At 39.6% G+C, this 14258-nt stretch overlaps 1 pseudogene; it reads left to right on the forward strand.

The window, feature by feature from the left end:
- Window positions 1-3933: 3933 nt before the first annotated feature.
- The window catches only part of LOC109486555, a 46349-nt pseudogene continuing 36024 nt past the window's right edge, over window positions 3934-14258 (forward strand).

Here is a 14258-nt window from a genome sequence, read left to right on the forward strand (position 1 = left end):
TTGAAGATCAGAATACTTCTCTTCTTCTCCACACATAACACAGCTGCTATTATTGAAGATCAGAATACTTCTCTTCTTCTCCACACATAACACAGCTGCTCTAATTGAAGATGAGAATACTCCTCTCCTTCTCCACACATAACACAGCTGCTATAACTGAAGATCGGAATACTCCTCTTCTTCTCCACACATAACACAGCTGCTATAACTGAAGATCGGAATACTCCTCTTCTTCTCCACACATAACACAGCTGCTATTGAAGATCGGAATACTCCTCTTCTTCTCCACACATAATACAGCTGCTATAACTGAAGATCGGAATACTCCTCTTCTTCTTCACACATAAAACAGCTGCTATAACTGAAGATCGGAATACTCCTCTTCTTCTCCACACATAACACAGCTGCTATTGAAGATCGGAATACTCCTCTTCTTCTCCACACATAACACAGCTGCTATTGAAGATCGGAATACTCCTCTTCTTCTCCACATATAACACAGCTGCTATTGAAGATTGGAATACTCCTCTTCTTCACCACACATAACACAGCTGCTATTGAAGATCGGAATACTCCTCTTCTTCTCCACACATAACACAGCTGCTATAATTGAAGATCGGAATACTCCTCTTCTTCTCCACACATATCACAGCTGCTATTGAAGATCGGAATACTCCTCTTCTTTTCCACACATAACACAGCTGCTATTGAAGATCGGAATACTCCTCTTCTTCTCCACACATAACACAGCTGCTATAATTGAAGATCGGAATACTCCTCTTCTTCTCCACACATAACACAGCTGATATTGAAGATCGGAATACTCTTCTTCTTCTCCACACATAACACAGCTGCTATTGAGGATCGGAATACTCCCCTTCTTCTCCACACATAACACAGCTGCTATTGAAGATCGGAATACTCCTCTTTTCCTCCACACATAACACAGCTGATATTGAAGATCTCAATATTCCTCTTCTTCTCCGCATTTTTCAAGCTGCTTAATCGCAATACCACCTTTTTTCTGTGCTGCCCGTAATACAAGAATGCTTTTCACCTTATTTAATGTAATACTGAATACGAATACGCCATACGAATTTGACACCTTGATTTCATTTACACATGTTTAACGTTAACAGTTAAAAAAAGTTTTTTACTATCTTTTTTTACATCCAACAAATAAGTGCTAGAAATTCTTCATGTAGTCGATAAGGAACATAAACTGAACCACTACATATCAACCATCGTCAAATAAGGCATAAAGTAAACCAACTTACTGAGGGGAACTTTTGCTTGCGTCAAATAGTGAGGATATAAAGTTTCTAATCAAATTATCAGTACACACACAAATGTAGAGCATAGATCATAAACTAGACCTACAGCATGGTACCTCACTATACATGTGGGAATTCTTAGCGAGGATAGATAAGTTTTTAAGAAAGACTACTACAAAGAGCCCCGGAAATAGACTAACAGTACGATGTACTATTTTTAGAGATTACATGTATATAATATATCTATGGAAAGTATGACATGAACAACATGTTTGAAGTAAAACAGAACTCAGAACTAGAATGTAATTACACTAGAATGTTAAAGACTGAATGGAGACATACTGTAATAAATCATTTATACATATATATATGAAAGTATAATAACAGCAGCATATTCAAAGAAAGGAAAACATGATGCATAACGGTATGCAAAAGTATGACAACATTGACGTATCTAAAGTGAAAACAGAAACTAAAACCTTAAGAGTAAGAAAAACGGTTATTTTTTCTTCATTTATCCATGGAATACTTGGTGAATCTACCAGAAGAAGTACTAACTGCACCAAATGTAGAGACAAAGAAAGACTGGTCAAATACACACACACACACACACACACACACACACACACACACACACACACACACACACACACACACACACACACACACACACACACACACACACAGAAACACACAGAAACACGCACACACACTACGACTACGGCACACACACACACACACACACTCGTACATACATACATACATGCACACACATACACACACACACACACACACACACGCACACACACAAACAAACAAACAAATACATACACAAACACACACACACACACACACACACTCACACCACACAAACACACATAAACATAAGCACAAACACGCACACACACACACACACACACACACACACATAAACACAACCACGCACTGCGGCACACATCCAAAAACTATGAAATAAAGAACTGAAAAGTTTGTAGTTCCTACCTGACCGAAGATTCAACTCTACGTACTCAACAAAGGCAGTTTGCGGGATGCTCCTCTTGCTCCTCATAAACCACACCTGTCATTGAAGATCGGAGCGTCCCTCTCTCTTCACTAACTAAAAGTTGGACTATAATTTAACCTACACAGGTTGACTGAAACCGAATGGAAACCTGATGTTTGTGAGAGCAGAGTGAAAACATTGTTTCCGCGTCCGACCGAACGTGTCACGGTTGCCGCGGCCTCGTTCGAAGGAGTGCAAAACAAAACTGGTCGTCATGTTCCACGTTCTTTTGCACGTCATAGAACATCTGACGTTACTTGTTACGTCAGAGAACAATAAGTGAAGTTCGGGAACGATCGAGTAAATGCACGGGAATACGCGCCGAAATCGCGTGGTTTCCTCCCTATTGTTTGGTGATTGATATAGATAGCCCATGTTGATTTGATTATATGGATGACATCCTCTGGGAACCCCAAAACCGATGCGAGCGTGCGAATAAAAAAAGTTTGGCAAAAAAATTGCTTTCATTATGAAATCTACGTGGTCATGAAGGTTGAACAAATGACAAATGAGTATGGTATCGCGAATACTCCACTCTCTTTTAATTCATTTTTTTTTTTTACATTTTCATCTTTTTCATTTGATTTTGGCATTCTATGACATTGGTATCGTTTTCTCAATATGTTTTTGTGTGCAACTTACGGTATATATTAGCTCATCATTTTGCACCTGTTTTGTACGATTTACAGCATGGTTGAAAACTTTTTTTTAACGGCCGAAACTTCATGCGCGCGCGGATGTCATCCATATAATCAAATAAATAAGGCTTACCTAACAACCCATGGATTGCAGTGTTTTAATTAAAAGGAGCGGGAAAGTTGTTCGCCAGCGTCCGCTCCAACGGTGACGCGGTTTTGTCGCCTGATGACTGAAATAAATAGCTGCGTTTGACTTGATTTTTATTGATATATTAGGCTGTATGAAATGGCATAAAATAGCCAGAACTGCAATACTTGACGAATGCTATCTTGAAGGGCTAGCCCTCGTAACTGGAAAATGCTCATTTAAGCCATTAAGAGAGGTAGCTTTGTTGTGGGTACTACACATTATAAAAAGCAGGAAGTTATTACGAATGAAAACTTTTTACTAAAAATCAAATCATAATGCCTTTTAATAATTGGAGTGTTTTGTTTTATTGTAACTTCCTTCCATGTTTCAACCTATTTGTGCCATCATCTCACATTTAAGACTTTTATGGTTGGTGCTATTTATAAGCAGTGTCCCACACGAGACACACTCAGTTTGTGGTGCCACCACTAATTACCAGAATGTAAACAAACATGGCATGGCAGCTGTGTTTCCAGCTTTCAAACACACTCGTAAATTTTCATCTTTTGGCACCTCCAGTTCCTGGCACTTATTTGCAATCGAGTAGGATTGATTCTTTGTAAAGAAATGACCGGAAAATTTCCTTTTTGTATTATCCTAATGTCCGAATGGCACCTCAAAAGAGGATGACCTGAACTGAACTGAACTGAACTGAACTAATGTGACAGAAAAGTCGGTGCCTGCAATTATATCAAGAGTTTCTAGAGGTCGCTGTTGAAAACGATCATTTGTTCATATCCCATCCTCCCTTGCGCAGACTTCCGGTATTTGACTGAGCAAATCATGCGGGAAGTGAGCGCCTGACACACGAACGATTTTTTTCTTCCCACATTCTTCCAGCGAATTCTGACGGATTTTTACAGGCTCCGAGAAACCAAGGATGTCCATTTCCATGTCCAGAGTACTAAGTCGACGGCAGTCGTCCAACAGTTTGGACGCAGAGCGGCAGAATTTCGAGAGGTTTCAGGTCAGTGAAACGCCCGGTTTTGGGCCGGGCCGTTTGCGTTTCTCTCCCGCTCATAACAAAATATTGGAGCAGAGAAAGTAAATACAGAGTAGACCACAATACAATGGTTCACTGTTAGTATAATTAGACAGAATACTAGCTTACTGTGCGGAGGATATGTGTAGGATTAAGGGTATGTATGGGGAGGGGGAGTCAACTTTCTGTCTGTCGGGCAACAAAGCATTTTTGACATGGGCCCACGATATATTGCAGAATCTCCAAGCAGATCTTGGGTGGAAAAAATATCGTAGTTCGTATATCCTGATATAATTGTCAGATAGTCAGCTAATGTCATTATCAGGAAAACTTTTGTTACAAATTTTACGTAATTTAGGACGATGCAAAAAGACAATTTTCTTCAGGTCGAATCAACCTATGGCCTAGGAAAAAAAAACGTATTTCCTGTTTCGCGACCGACCCTAGAAAACCTGCCAACCCTAGACTTTTTTTGGGGGGTGGAGTCCTGCTAGGGATAGAATTTTTTTCGAGCTGATCGACCTTTTCTAGCTCCATGATCTGACACCTGAGTGATAAAATGTTGTACAATTGGGTTTCTAACATTGACATTGAAAATAAAAGTGTCCTCATGCAAGTTTTACTTTGTTAAACTGTATTGTATAAGTCGGACCCCTATATAGATATCACTGAAGTCAAAAAAAAAAAGATAATCCCTACCTACCCACCCTAATTTTTTCAGGACTGAAACAGGAAACACAACATTTTTTTCCTAGGCCCTACTCTGTTGCAAATAAGTGTCATTCAGGAAGTGGAGGTGTCAGAAATGTGACGCCTTGAAGGCTTGATGGAAACAGCTGTTAGTCATGTTTGTTTACATTCTAGTATTTTGAGGTGGTACCAGAAACTGGATACACCTTGCGTGGGCTGTTTTAGCGCCACTATTACTAGTAAGATGTCAGAAATATGTTTAAACAAGTTTTGTATAGTGAAAAAATGAAATTAATCTACAACTCATGCAAAGATTTTCAAATTAATAAAATGTTTCAGTTTTTGGTGCGAAAATGCTACATAATGCCTCTTTAATTTGGTTGATCATAATATAATTATGTACCTTGTCATGCACTGATAATATTTTAGTTTATAAATGTGGGGTGGTGCACATTTTGTGGCAGAAAAAAATTCAACTCATACTTCATAATCATAGTATATAGGTTTTCTGGGAATCTCTGTTCAATGCAAGGCCTGTACGACCACTTCTCGGCGTTGAACTAGAAATATCAGAGAAACATGGCCATGTCAAGAGATGGCGGTGAACGTTTGATTTGAAAGCCTGTAGATTGTAGGTTGGTGGGAACACTTGTCAGGGAGGGAATTCCAAAACTTGGCCGCACGGGGAAAGAAACTGTCACTGTAAAAATATTTCGAACAAGGACTTTGAACGGTGAAGTTGTGTGAGCTAGTGAAGAACCTAAAACTATACATCTATTTCTTGACCTAAATCAACCTTGTGATTATACTAGTAGTACAAAAAATGTAGTAGTAACGTTAGTAGTCGTACACAATATATCCCACTATAAAGCCTTGTGCATTCAAGCTGTACTGTAAGGAAATTGAAAATTCCAGGAAGCTAAAATTAGGTCACAACATACAAACTTTACACAGTCTGGTACAGTCAAATGTACAGTCTACTGTGTGGACAACATTTGTTGAATTATGTTTTTCGGGTCCAATAATTCTAGGAACTAAAGGAAGTTTAAATTCCAGGAAGCTAGATTTATACTCTATCAGACTATCAAGTATATGAGCTTTTTGCAGTCTTGTGTAGTTAAAACTTAAATGATAAAAGATTGTGTCAAACCAGTCTGAAATATCATCTCAGTTTTGTTAAAACATAATAAGTGTCAAGAGTAGTGGTGCATACCGGTTCACTGGACTTGGATCCGGACTTGTAATAATGTTTAGGTTTAAGTCCAAAAAAACCTAAAAGTCAAGAACCGAGTCCGGACTTATTACCATAAAAGACCATTTCACATAAACCTTTCCTTTCCACACCACCTAAAACCTTCCGTAGATTGCAAAATCTTTGCTGCAAAATGAAGAAAACATTGCCATCGGGCATCGTCAAGTGTCGGCCTCCATGTTATGTGGCCAAAGTTTCGCCCAGACAACATTGCAAGGTTGCCAACATACAATTTTGTATATGCCATGGGTTTAGGTCCGGACTTACAAGTCTGGAACTGAACCTAAACCTCTGGACTTGAATCCGGACCTGAACCTAAATGTGGGTTTAGGTATGCACCACTAGTCAAGAGAGCATAGAAGGTTTGACAATTCCAGGAGGAATCATGATATATTGACCCTCAAAAACGCCATTTCCTGCATTTTGAGGGGCAAATTTTGCTGGTTACCAATTAATTATGCCAAATCTTAGTTTAATGACATCAATGTCCATATCTTTAGTTGTAATTACAGTTTTATACACTGATGATTTTTGTCAGTCAAAGATTATGGATTGGGCAAAATTTTTGTCTATCCAGGGATCTCCCCAGAAATTTAGGACAGAATGGAGGATGGTGCGAAATATCGGTAAATTTGACCAAAGAACCCTGGAAAAGGGTGTAAAAACACTAGTTTTGAAAATTAACAGGGTGGAGCTGAGATAAGGACTGGGTGGAGGAGCTCCACTGCTCCATTGTTTAGGGAGGTCCCTGCTATCATAAGGCCATGTTGATTTGATTAGATGGATGGCATCCTCTGGGAACCCCAAAACTGATGCGAGCGTGCGAATAAAAAAAAAAGTTGCCTTCATCATATGAAATCTATGTGGTTATGAAGGTTGAACAAATTAAATGACACAGATTGTGTATGGCAAATAATGTCCCTTTCCTTTGATTTTGGCATTGTATGACATATCATTTTCCAATATCTTTACAGTATATACTTCCTCATTTTGCAACAGTTTTGTACGATTTACAGTGTTGATTGAAAACTTTTTTTTTGAAACGGCCAAAAATTCATGTGCGCGCGGATGTCATTCATATGATCAAATCAACATGGCGTAAGTGGAAATGATGGAAAAAAAGATGCTAGCTATAGCTAGTAGAATACTGGTCAAAATATCAGAGGGAAGTTGTGTGGACGTATGTGTTGAGTTATGTTGGTTCCAGGCATGTCTTTTGAGTGAGATCAGCCGGCTTATATGGGTACAACATTGGGCTTCTGTCTCTCACTCCAGGATGAGAGGAAAACTGTGCTTTCTTGTTTATTCTCTGGGCCATACTAAACCTTCTACTAGTAACTTTTCCATGTATTTCTGACAAATTCAAGTGATTTTCAGTTTTTCAGATTTCATGGATAAATTATCCAAATTAACCTTTTTCCAAGGGACCTAAAATTTCCAACCAAAATTTTTGGGTTACAGATGGAAAATTATACCACATAATCACATTTTCCTTCATAAGAATTTGGTACTGCATATTTTCTGACATATTTCAGGGACTTTTATTTTTCACGCGCAAATTTTTCATGTGCAGAATGTTGGTTTTTGAGTGGCATGTCTTTTGAGTGAGATCAGCCGGCTTATATGGCTACAACATTGGGCTTCTGTCTCTCACTCCAGGATGAGAGGAAAACTGTGTGTTGTAATGTTTATTCTCTGGGCTGGTGTGGAAATTCCCAGACGGATGGTAGACAGGCTGGGCCTGTATCAGGGTCGGAAGGGCGGGGGTCCTCTCCAAGCAGAGGTTTGGGTTTTGCGTAGCCTTTTTTATTGGGGTTTCTTTTTTGTACTGGAATTTTTCTTTTTTTAAATTTTGGGTTGGTGAAAGAAAAATTTCAGTGCAAAATGAAACCCCAATAAAAAAGTCTAAAAACACACCAAAAATAACCCAAAACCCAAACCTCTGCTTGGAGAGTAGGGCGGGGGGTTATTTTAGGGCACAGAATTTCACACTTTTACACCATGAAATCAGTATTCATAAGGCCAGATTAAAGGCATCACGCACAATTTCAGGGTGGCCAAAAAAAAATATTCTGGACAGGGTTCTAGCTAGGATGATGATGTAATTTTAGCGTAGTGGTACTGGCTGCCTGTGGATGGGCCCTCCTTCCGTGGTGCGGAGCTTTTAAAAAAAGGGGCCATTTGAGGGATACCCAAAGGGAAAAAAATGTTATTTCTAAGGTATATACAATGTATCCTTGATTGGTAATTTTTCAAATTTGATCTGGCATTCTTGAACAAAGAAATACAGTCACAATGCCCCTATGCTGTATGTGTAGGGGGGGGGGGAATTTAGCGTAGGGGGTCAAAATTTTAGTGTAGGGGATCCCTACGCTACTTTGTGCTGGCTAGAACCCTGCTGGATGAACAAATCAGTTACTGCCATTCCTTATGAACTGCTAATACATGTATTACTAGAACATTTTCTTCATCATTTCATACTTGAAGAATTTGAAATAGCCCCAAAAGCTATGTGAGGACTGTCCATTTATTGTTTGGTACCACCTCTATAACAATATAGAACCAGCCTACCATACAAAACAAGCAACTGTTTTCTGTCAGTGACATGGCATTTTTGCCTCACACACAGATATTAGTATGCTGTGGGATAGGAATTTGACAAGAATGGCAAACATATTGACTTTGTAAATTAAGTTTTGCTGCTCTGAAATTTTGAAGATTGATTAGGAATAAAATGAAAGACAACCGAACATATTTGATCTTTTATTTTCACATGGTCTGTTAATATAATATTTTTATTTAAAAATCTACTAACATCACACACCCATCAAGTTTAGTTGCGTGAGACTCTTTTTTAACTACATTTACAAGTAGAATACTTAACTAAAATTAAGCTAGAGCAATGACTTCCCAAGAAATTTTTGCCACACATTAAACCAGAAAATTATGTAGCAAATTTCTTCTACTACCTCAGCCAGGGTTACTACAGGTCAGGTGCAGTGACCTGCAGTTTTCAGCCGTCTGTCCCAGGTGTTTGTCCAGGTGCTGACAGGTGCACAGAGTCAGCCCTGTCTAACATGTGACAGGTGGAACAAGGCAGGACCTGTCTGTGGTAACCCTACACCACATCGGAATGTGGCTGAAGTATGGCCAGGGACATGATACTACAAATGTAGCTATATAAGACTTTAACAGCATTCCAATCTGCTGAGGTCATACAAGATGATTAGATTCATTTAATACCTATAAACAGGGCTTGAAATACTGGGTGCATGTGCACCTTAGTGCACCCAAAATTGGATGGCGTTGTGCACCCATTTTTTTTCTGTGGCTGCACTGGTGCACCTAAATATTCTTGTAGGTATTTTTGTACATATTAAATATATGATAGTATACAGGACATTCTTGGCATCTACATGTAAGTGCCAGAAAAATAATAAAAATCTTTGTTGAAGTACTTGTTTAAGATTTTGAAGTTACATGTAGCTCCCATTTCAGATTTAAGCTTAGAAGAGGAGTGCAGTAAGATCTGTAGTTACTACATATAGGTTTTGTTTTATATGGTGCAGCCCAAAAAAATTGTGCTCCTAATTTTTTAGGTTGGGTGCACCAGTGCACCTATTCCCAAAAATGAATTTCGAGCCCTGTGATACTACAATTGTAGCTATATAAGACTTTAACAGCATTCCAATCTGCTGAGGTGATACAAGATCAATTTAATACATAGATGCATGTGGTAGTCCTTTATAATTGTGAAGGAATGAATGATTGAATGAATGATTGAATGAATAAGAATGAATGAATGAGGTCTGGACCTGTACCTAAATCTGTGTACCTGTACTTGCATTTTCTATGTGGAACTTGGAGCAAGTAAACCTAATTATAAGGAATTACTGTCATTAATATATCTAAATCAAAATCTAAACTACATGTAGTTACCCAACCAAATTTTTGGCGATAGATGGGTGTGACATTCAGGCCATCCACAGGCATCCTGCCTGTAATGTGTTCTTATACATACAAGCCTAGTACTTGGAAATACATACATGTATAGGCCCAGTACTTGGAGACGAACATTATCGGTATGACTTATATCAGTACCTAGTCTTTTACCCAAAGAAAGACCCAAATTTTATGAGGTTAACATTGGGATACATGTTCCTGATACTGAGTGATAGACAAGCGTAAATAAACCTCTAATCCTAGAGACCAGTACAAATTATACACGCCAATCAGACTGGGTGAAAGATACAACAGAACAGAGGGCAGCCTCTTGGTCTTAATTTTTGATGGGCGCACCGTGCCACCTTGATTTGAATGAAATAATATAGTCGCACCCAGCAAATTCTGGGCGCATGTGTGCCCAAACCAGTGGCAATCACTAGCCCTGCATGTAAAACTTTTTAATCTATAATGATTGACACATGTATACATACACCAACAGTTGTTGTTTTTCCTCCCCAGGCCTTGAGTATTAACAAAGCGATCAACCCAAACGAGGTTCCCGTGAAGGAGAAACACTGCCGCAGTACCATCATCGGCACGCACCAGGAGAAGGGCGCCGCTACGTTCTGGAAGATCGTCAACACCCTACCGCTACAGGGGAACGCCATTGTGTGCTGGAAGTTCTGCCACGTACTGCACAAGTTACTGAGAGAGGGACATAGTCATGTATGTACTATAAACACATTTTTTACCAAAAAAAAAAATTGAATTTGAAAAGCTCAGAACTTCCCGTAGAAATGACATAGCGAAACAAAATTAACATTTTCGTCATCCTTGGTTCTTGTTGTAGCGGTCCATCAAGTTACAAGGAAAAATAATTCATATTTGATTATTTGCCACTCCCCTTTGCATTATAAGTGCAAAAGGACGTGGTCAAAGTTCAACTTCAGATGGCAAGGTCAAAGCTACGCACTCAACACGGTTATCATACATTTTTGGAAAGCTTTTGAGAAGGACTATCACATGAAGACTTCATGATGATGAAGGCATTCGCGTTTTGGCCCTCGATTTGGTAACACAATCTGGTCTGGCCCATGGACTATTAATATTATATTATCAGGGATCGAAATAATGGGTGCATGTGCACCTTAGTGCACCCAAATCTGGATCGGTGCACCCAATTTTTGACTGTGGGTGCACCGGTGCACCTAAATATTTTTGTAGTATTAGTACGGTAAAGGTACAAAACACTGTAATTCCAACATTGCTTTGATGGAATAAAATAATAAAAAACCTTTGATGCACTGCTTGTTTGAAATTCTTGAGATAGAATTAGATTTACTTCAGTTTTTAAAGCCCGAAAAATTATGTGTCGGCGCAGTGCCGACTTCGCGTTACCCACCAACTTCCGGATCCCGACTACAACACTGGACATGAGATCTCTTCCCTCTCGTTCCCCGGTTTCTTGATAGTCATGTGACCAAAACATCGCGAACTCGCTTCCGGAACTTTCCGACGCTTTTTGGGAGTTACCTCGGGGGCTTGTCATGTGAGAAAATGTTGTTTTCGTGCAGTTTTCGCTTGACTTCGATAATCTTCGAGGTCACATCGTCAAAACCCGGGTGTCGACAAAATTCGGCCATGAAATTCGTGGATGACAAAGCAAAACAAATATGTCGAGACAGACTTCGCTTCTACGGTTCCTTCAGCCGAGGTCCGATCGTGATGACGACGAGATGTGGCAACATCAGCCCAAGCTCTTCAGAACCCCGAAGGAAGCGATGAAGCTGGAAAGCAACGGGAAACACGCCCGGACGAGCGAGAAGTGGACAGACCGTGCCGTGGGAGCGCCGAGACAGAGGGGGAGGGGGGCGGCCATGTGCTCTCGACAACATTCCCGGGCCCTCCTCCACGGCCTCCCGAGCTCCTTCCGACTGTCCAGTTCCGGGTCATCAGAGTCGGAGTCCGAAACCGAATCAACCGAGAAGTCAAGTGCAAAAAGATTGAGGCTTTGTGTGATTTTTTTTTCATTTCTAGATTTTTTTTATATTTTTTTTTTCGTATCTCGGCATCCTAATTTGCCCTTTTTCGGTAAGATCATTACTGTGTTATTTCCATAGCGATGCAATTTCCACTCTTGCTACGATCATTTTTAGCATTCTTTACGTGTGGAATATTAATTTGATATTAATAATATTTAACTTATTAATGTACTACTGGAAATATGTGGTGCACCCAAATTTTTTTTGGTGCACCTAATTTTTTTGGTTAGGTGCACCAGTGCACCTAATCAAAAAAATGAATTTCGATCCCTGATTATCATTTTGTCATACGTGGTATGCGATATCGTTCAGGTGTTCCAGCATATGTCATAACTACCCATATTACATGGGGTTCTAACGGTTATCACAGTCGGGGTCTCAAAGGCAAACGTTCCACAGAAAAATTTGAACGCATGTCATGTATGCACGCTGTTTTGAAAATTCAAATATTGGATTTGAATGTTTGAAGTGATATTGTTTATCTAGACACCAAATTTTCTCAATGTTTGGCATATTTCCCTTTCAAATGTATGTTTTCTTGGGTGGATATGACATAGATAGATTGCAACACGTTGTATTCTGCATCACTGAACCACCAAATAATAAACTAAAATTATTGTGACCATATACTTATTTATATTGCTAGTTAATAATGTTTTCTTTTGTTTGCTTCTTTTTAAAAGTGTGTTTTTCATGAGCCATGGTGCCAGGTTCTGAACTGGCTCTTACTCACTTAGTAATCTCATGACTCAGAAATTTTGAACTGGTCAATGCTTTGTTGCCTTCGACTGAAGGCTATGCCTTCGGAGAAGGTTATGAAATCGGGTTTGCACTGTTTGGCAGATTAGGCACGATAACTCTTGAAGGCAAGGTCCGAGGTTCACGATTTTTGGCAGGCAGGTTGATTTGGGGGTGGCCATTGTCAAGGCTAAAAATGGGCTTCGTGGGGGGTTCCTAAGTCACTGTAGTTGACCTTGGTTTTTGGTGTTTTTCCTTGTCATCAAGATATCTCGAGAATCCTTAAATGTATGTTCATTATTTTTAGTGGGCAAGTTACCGTTGAGAATGCCGAGGTCAAGTTCGAAGATGGGCCCCGTGGGGGTTTCTATGTCACTGCAGTTGACCTTTGTTTTTGTGTTTTTTCTTGTCATCAAGATAACTCGAGAATCTTTAAATGGATGTTCATGTTTTTAGTTGGCAAGTTACCATTGACAATACCAAGGTCAAGTTCGGATATGGGCTTCGTGGGGGGTCCCCACGTCATTGAATTAGAAAGTACTGCAGCGAAACTTCTGGTTTTTAAATCTTGTGATATGGACGTGCTATGGTCATGATTTTTAGATGGTAGGTAGTTCTCGTGCTCAGAAAGACGTGCCGTAAGTTTGGGCCCCGTAGCAGCTTGTTTGGGAAATGCAGTGGCATTTGTTTGAAAATGTTTGAAGTAGGATAGCTCAAGAACCGGTTGACGGATTGTTGTTATTTTTGGTATCTCGGTAGCTTAAGTGATGCTTGACCTAATTTGCTGAATATTTTGCAAATTACGATCTAATTTACATAATTAATGACAGAAGTCTATATATTTGCTGGGTTCTGTGATAAAACAATTAAAATGGTGGCATATGTAATCAAGAGGAAGAGATTTTCATTATGTAAATTATGACTTAATTTGATTAATTAATAGAGAAATCTATATGTCATCCATAGTGCAGTAGACCTTTTTGGTTCCCACCTTCTACGGATTACATTGAATTTTGATTTATGCCCACAAGGATAGCTGGAAAAAAATTTCCTCTTTGTTAGGACAACAGAATCCTTGTGGAATTGGCGAAAGTGGCGCTTAATCTGCCTTTTTGGATATAACTGTTCAAAAGGACTCCCCCAGAGGTTGGTCTCATGTGGATGATGCCCTATTGCAAACTCATCAGTGTCATGCCTGTAATCCTTGAACAAACAAAGGCCCTCTTTGTTGCCCAGGTCACCAGCTACTGTAAATAAACCCTCAGTCAGCTCCACATGCAAGTGGTGTTGTTCCTCTCTGGCCCTTGTGTAAACACAGATGTGGAAGTGGGTCACATCCTTGAGCTCTACATTATCTGGGGCTGGGGCAGGCAAGCAGTTTTGATAGCCCATGATGTAAACAGGCTGGGGTCACAAATATTTGGTGTCAATAACAGTCAAATCG

This window comes from Branchiostoma belcheri, unplaced genomic scaffold (assembly GCF_001625305.1).
Source record: "Branchiostoma belcheri isolate BF01 breed outbred unplaced genomic scaffold, Haploidv18h27 scaffold1, whole genome shotgun sequence".
Lineage (NCBI taxonomy): Eukaryota > Metazoa > Chordata > Leptocardii > Amphioxiformes > Branchiostomatidae > Branchiostoma > Branchiostoma belcheri.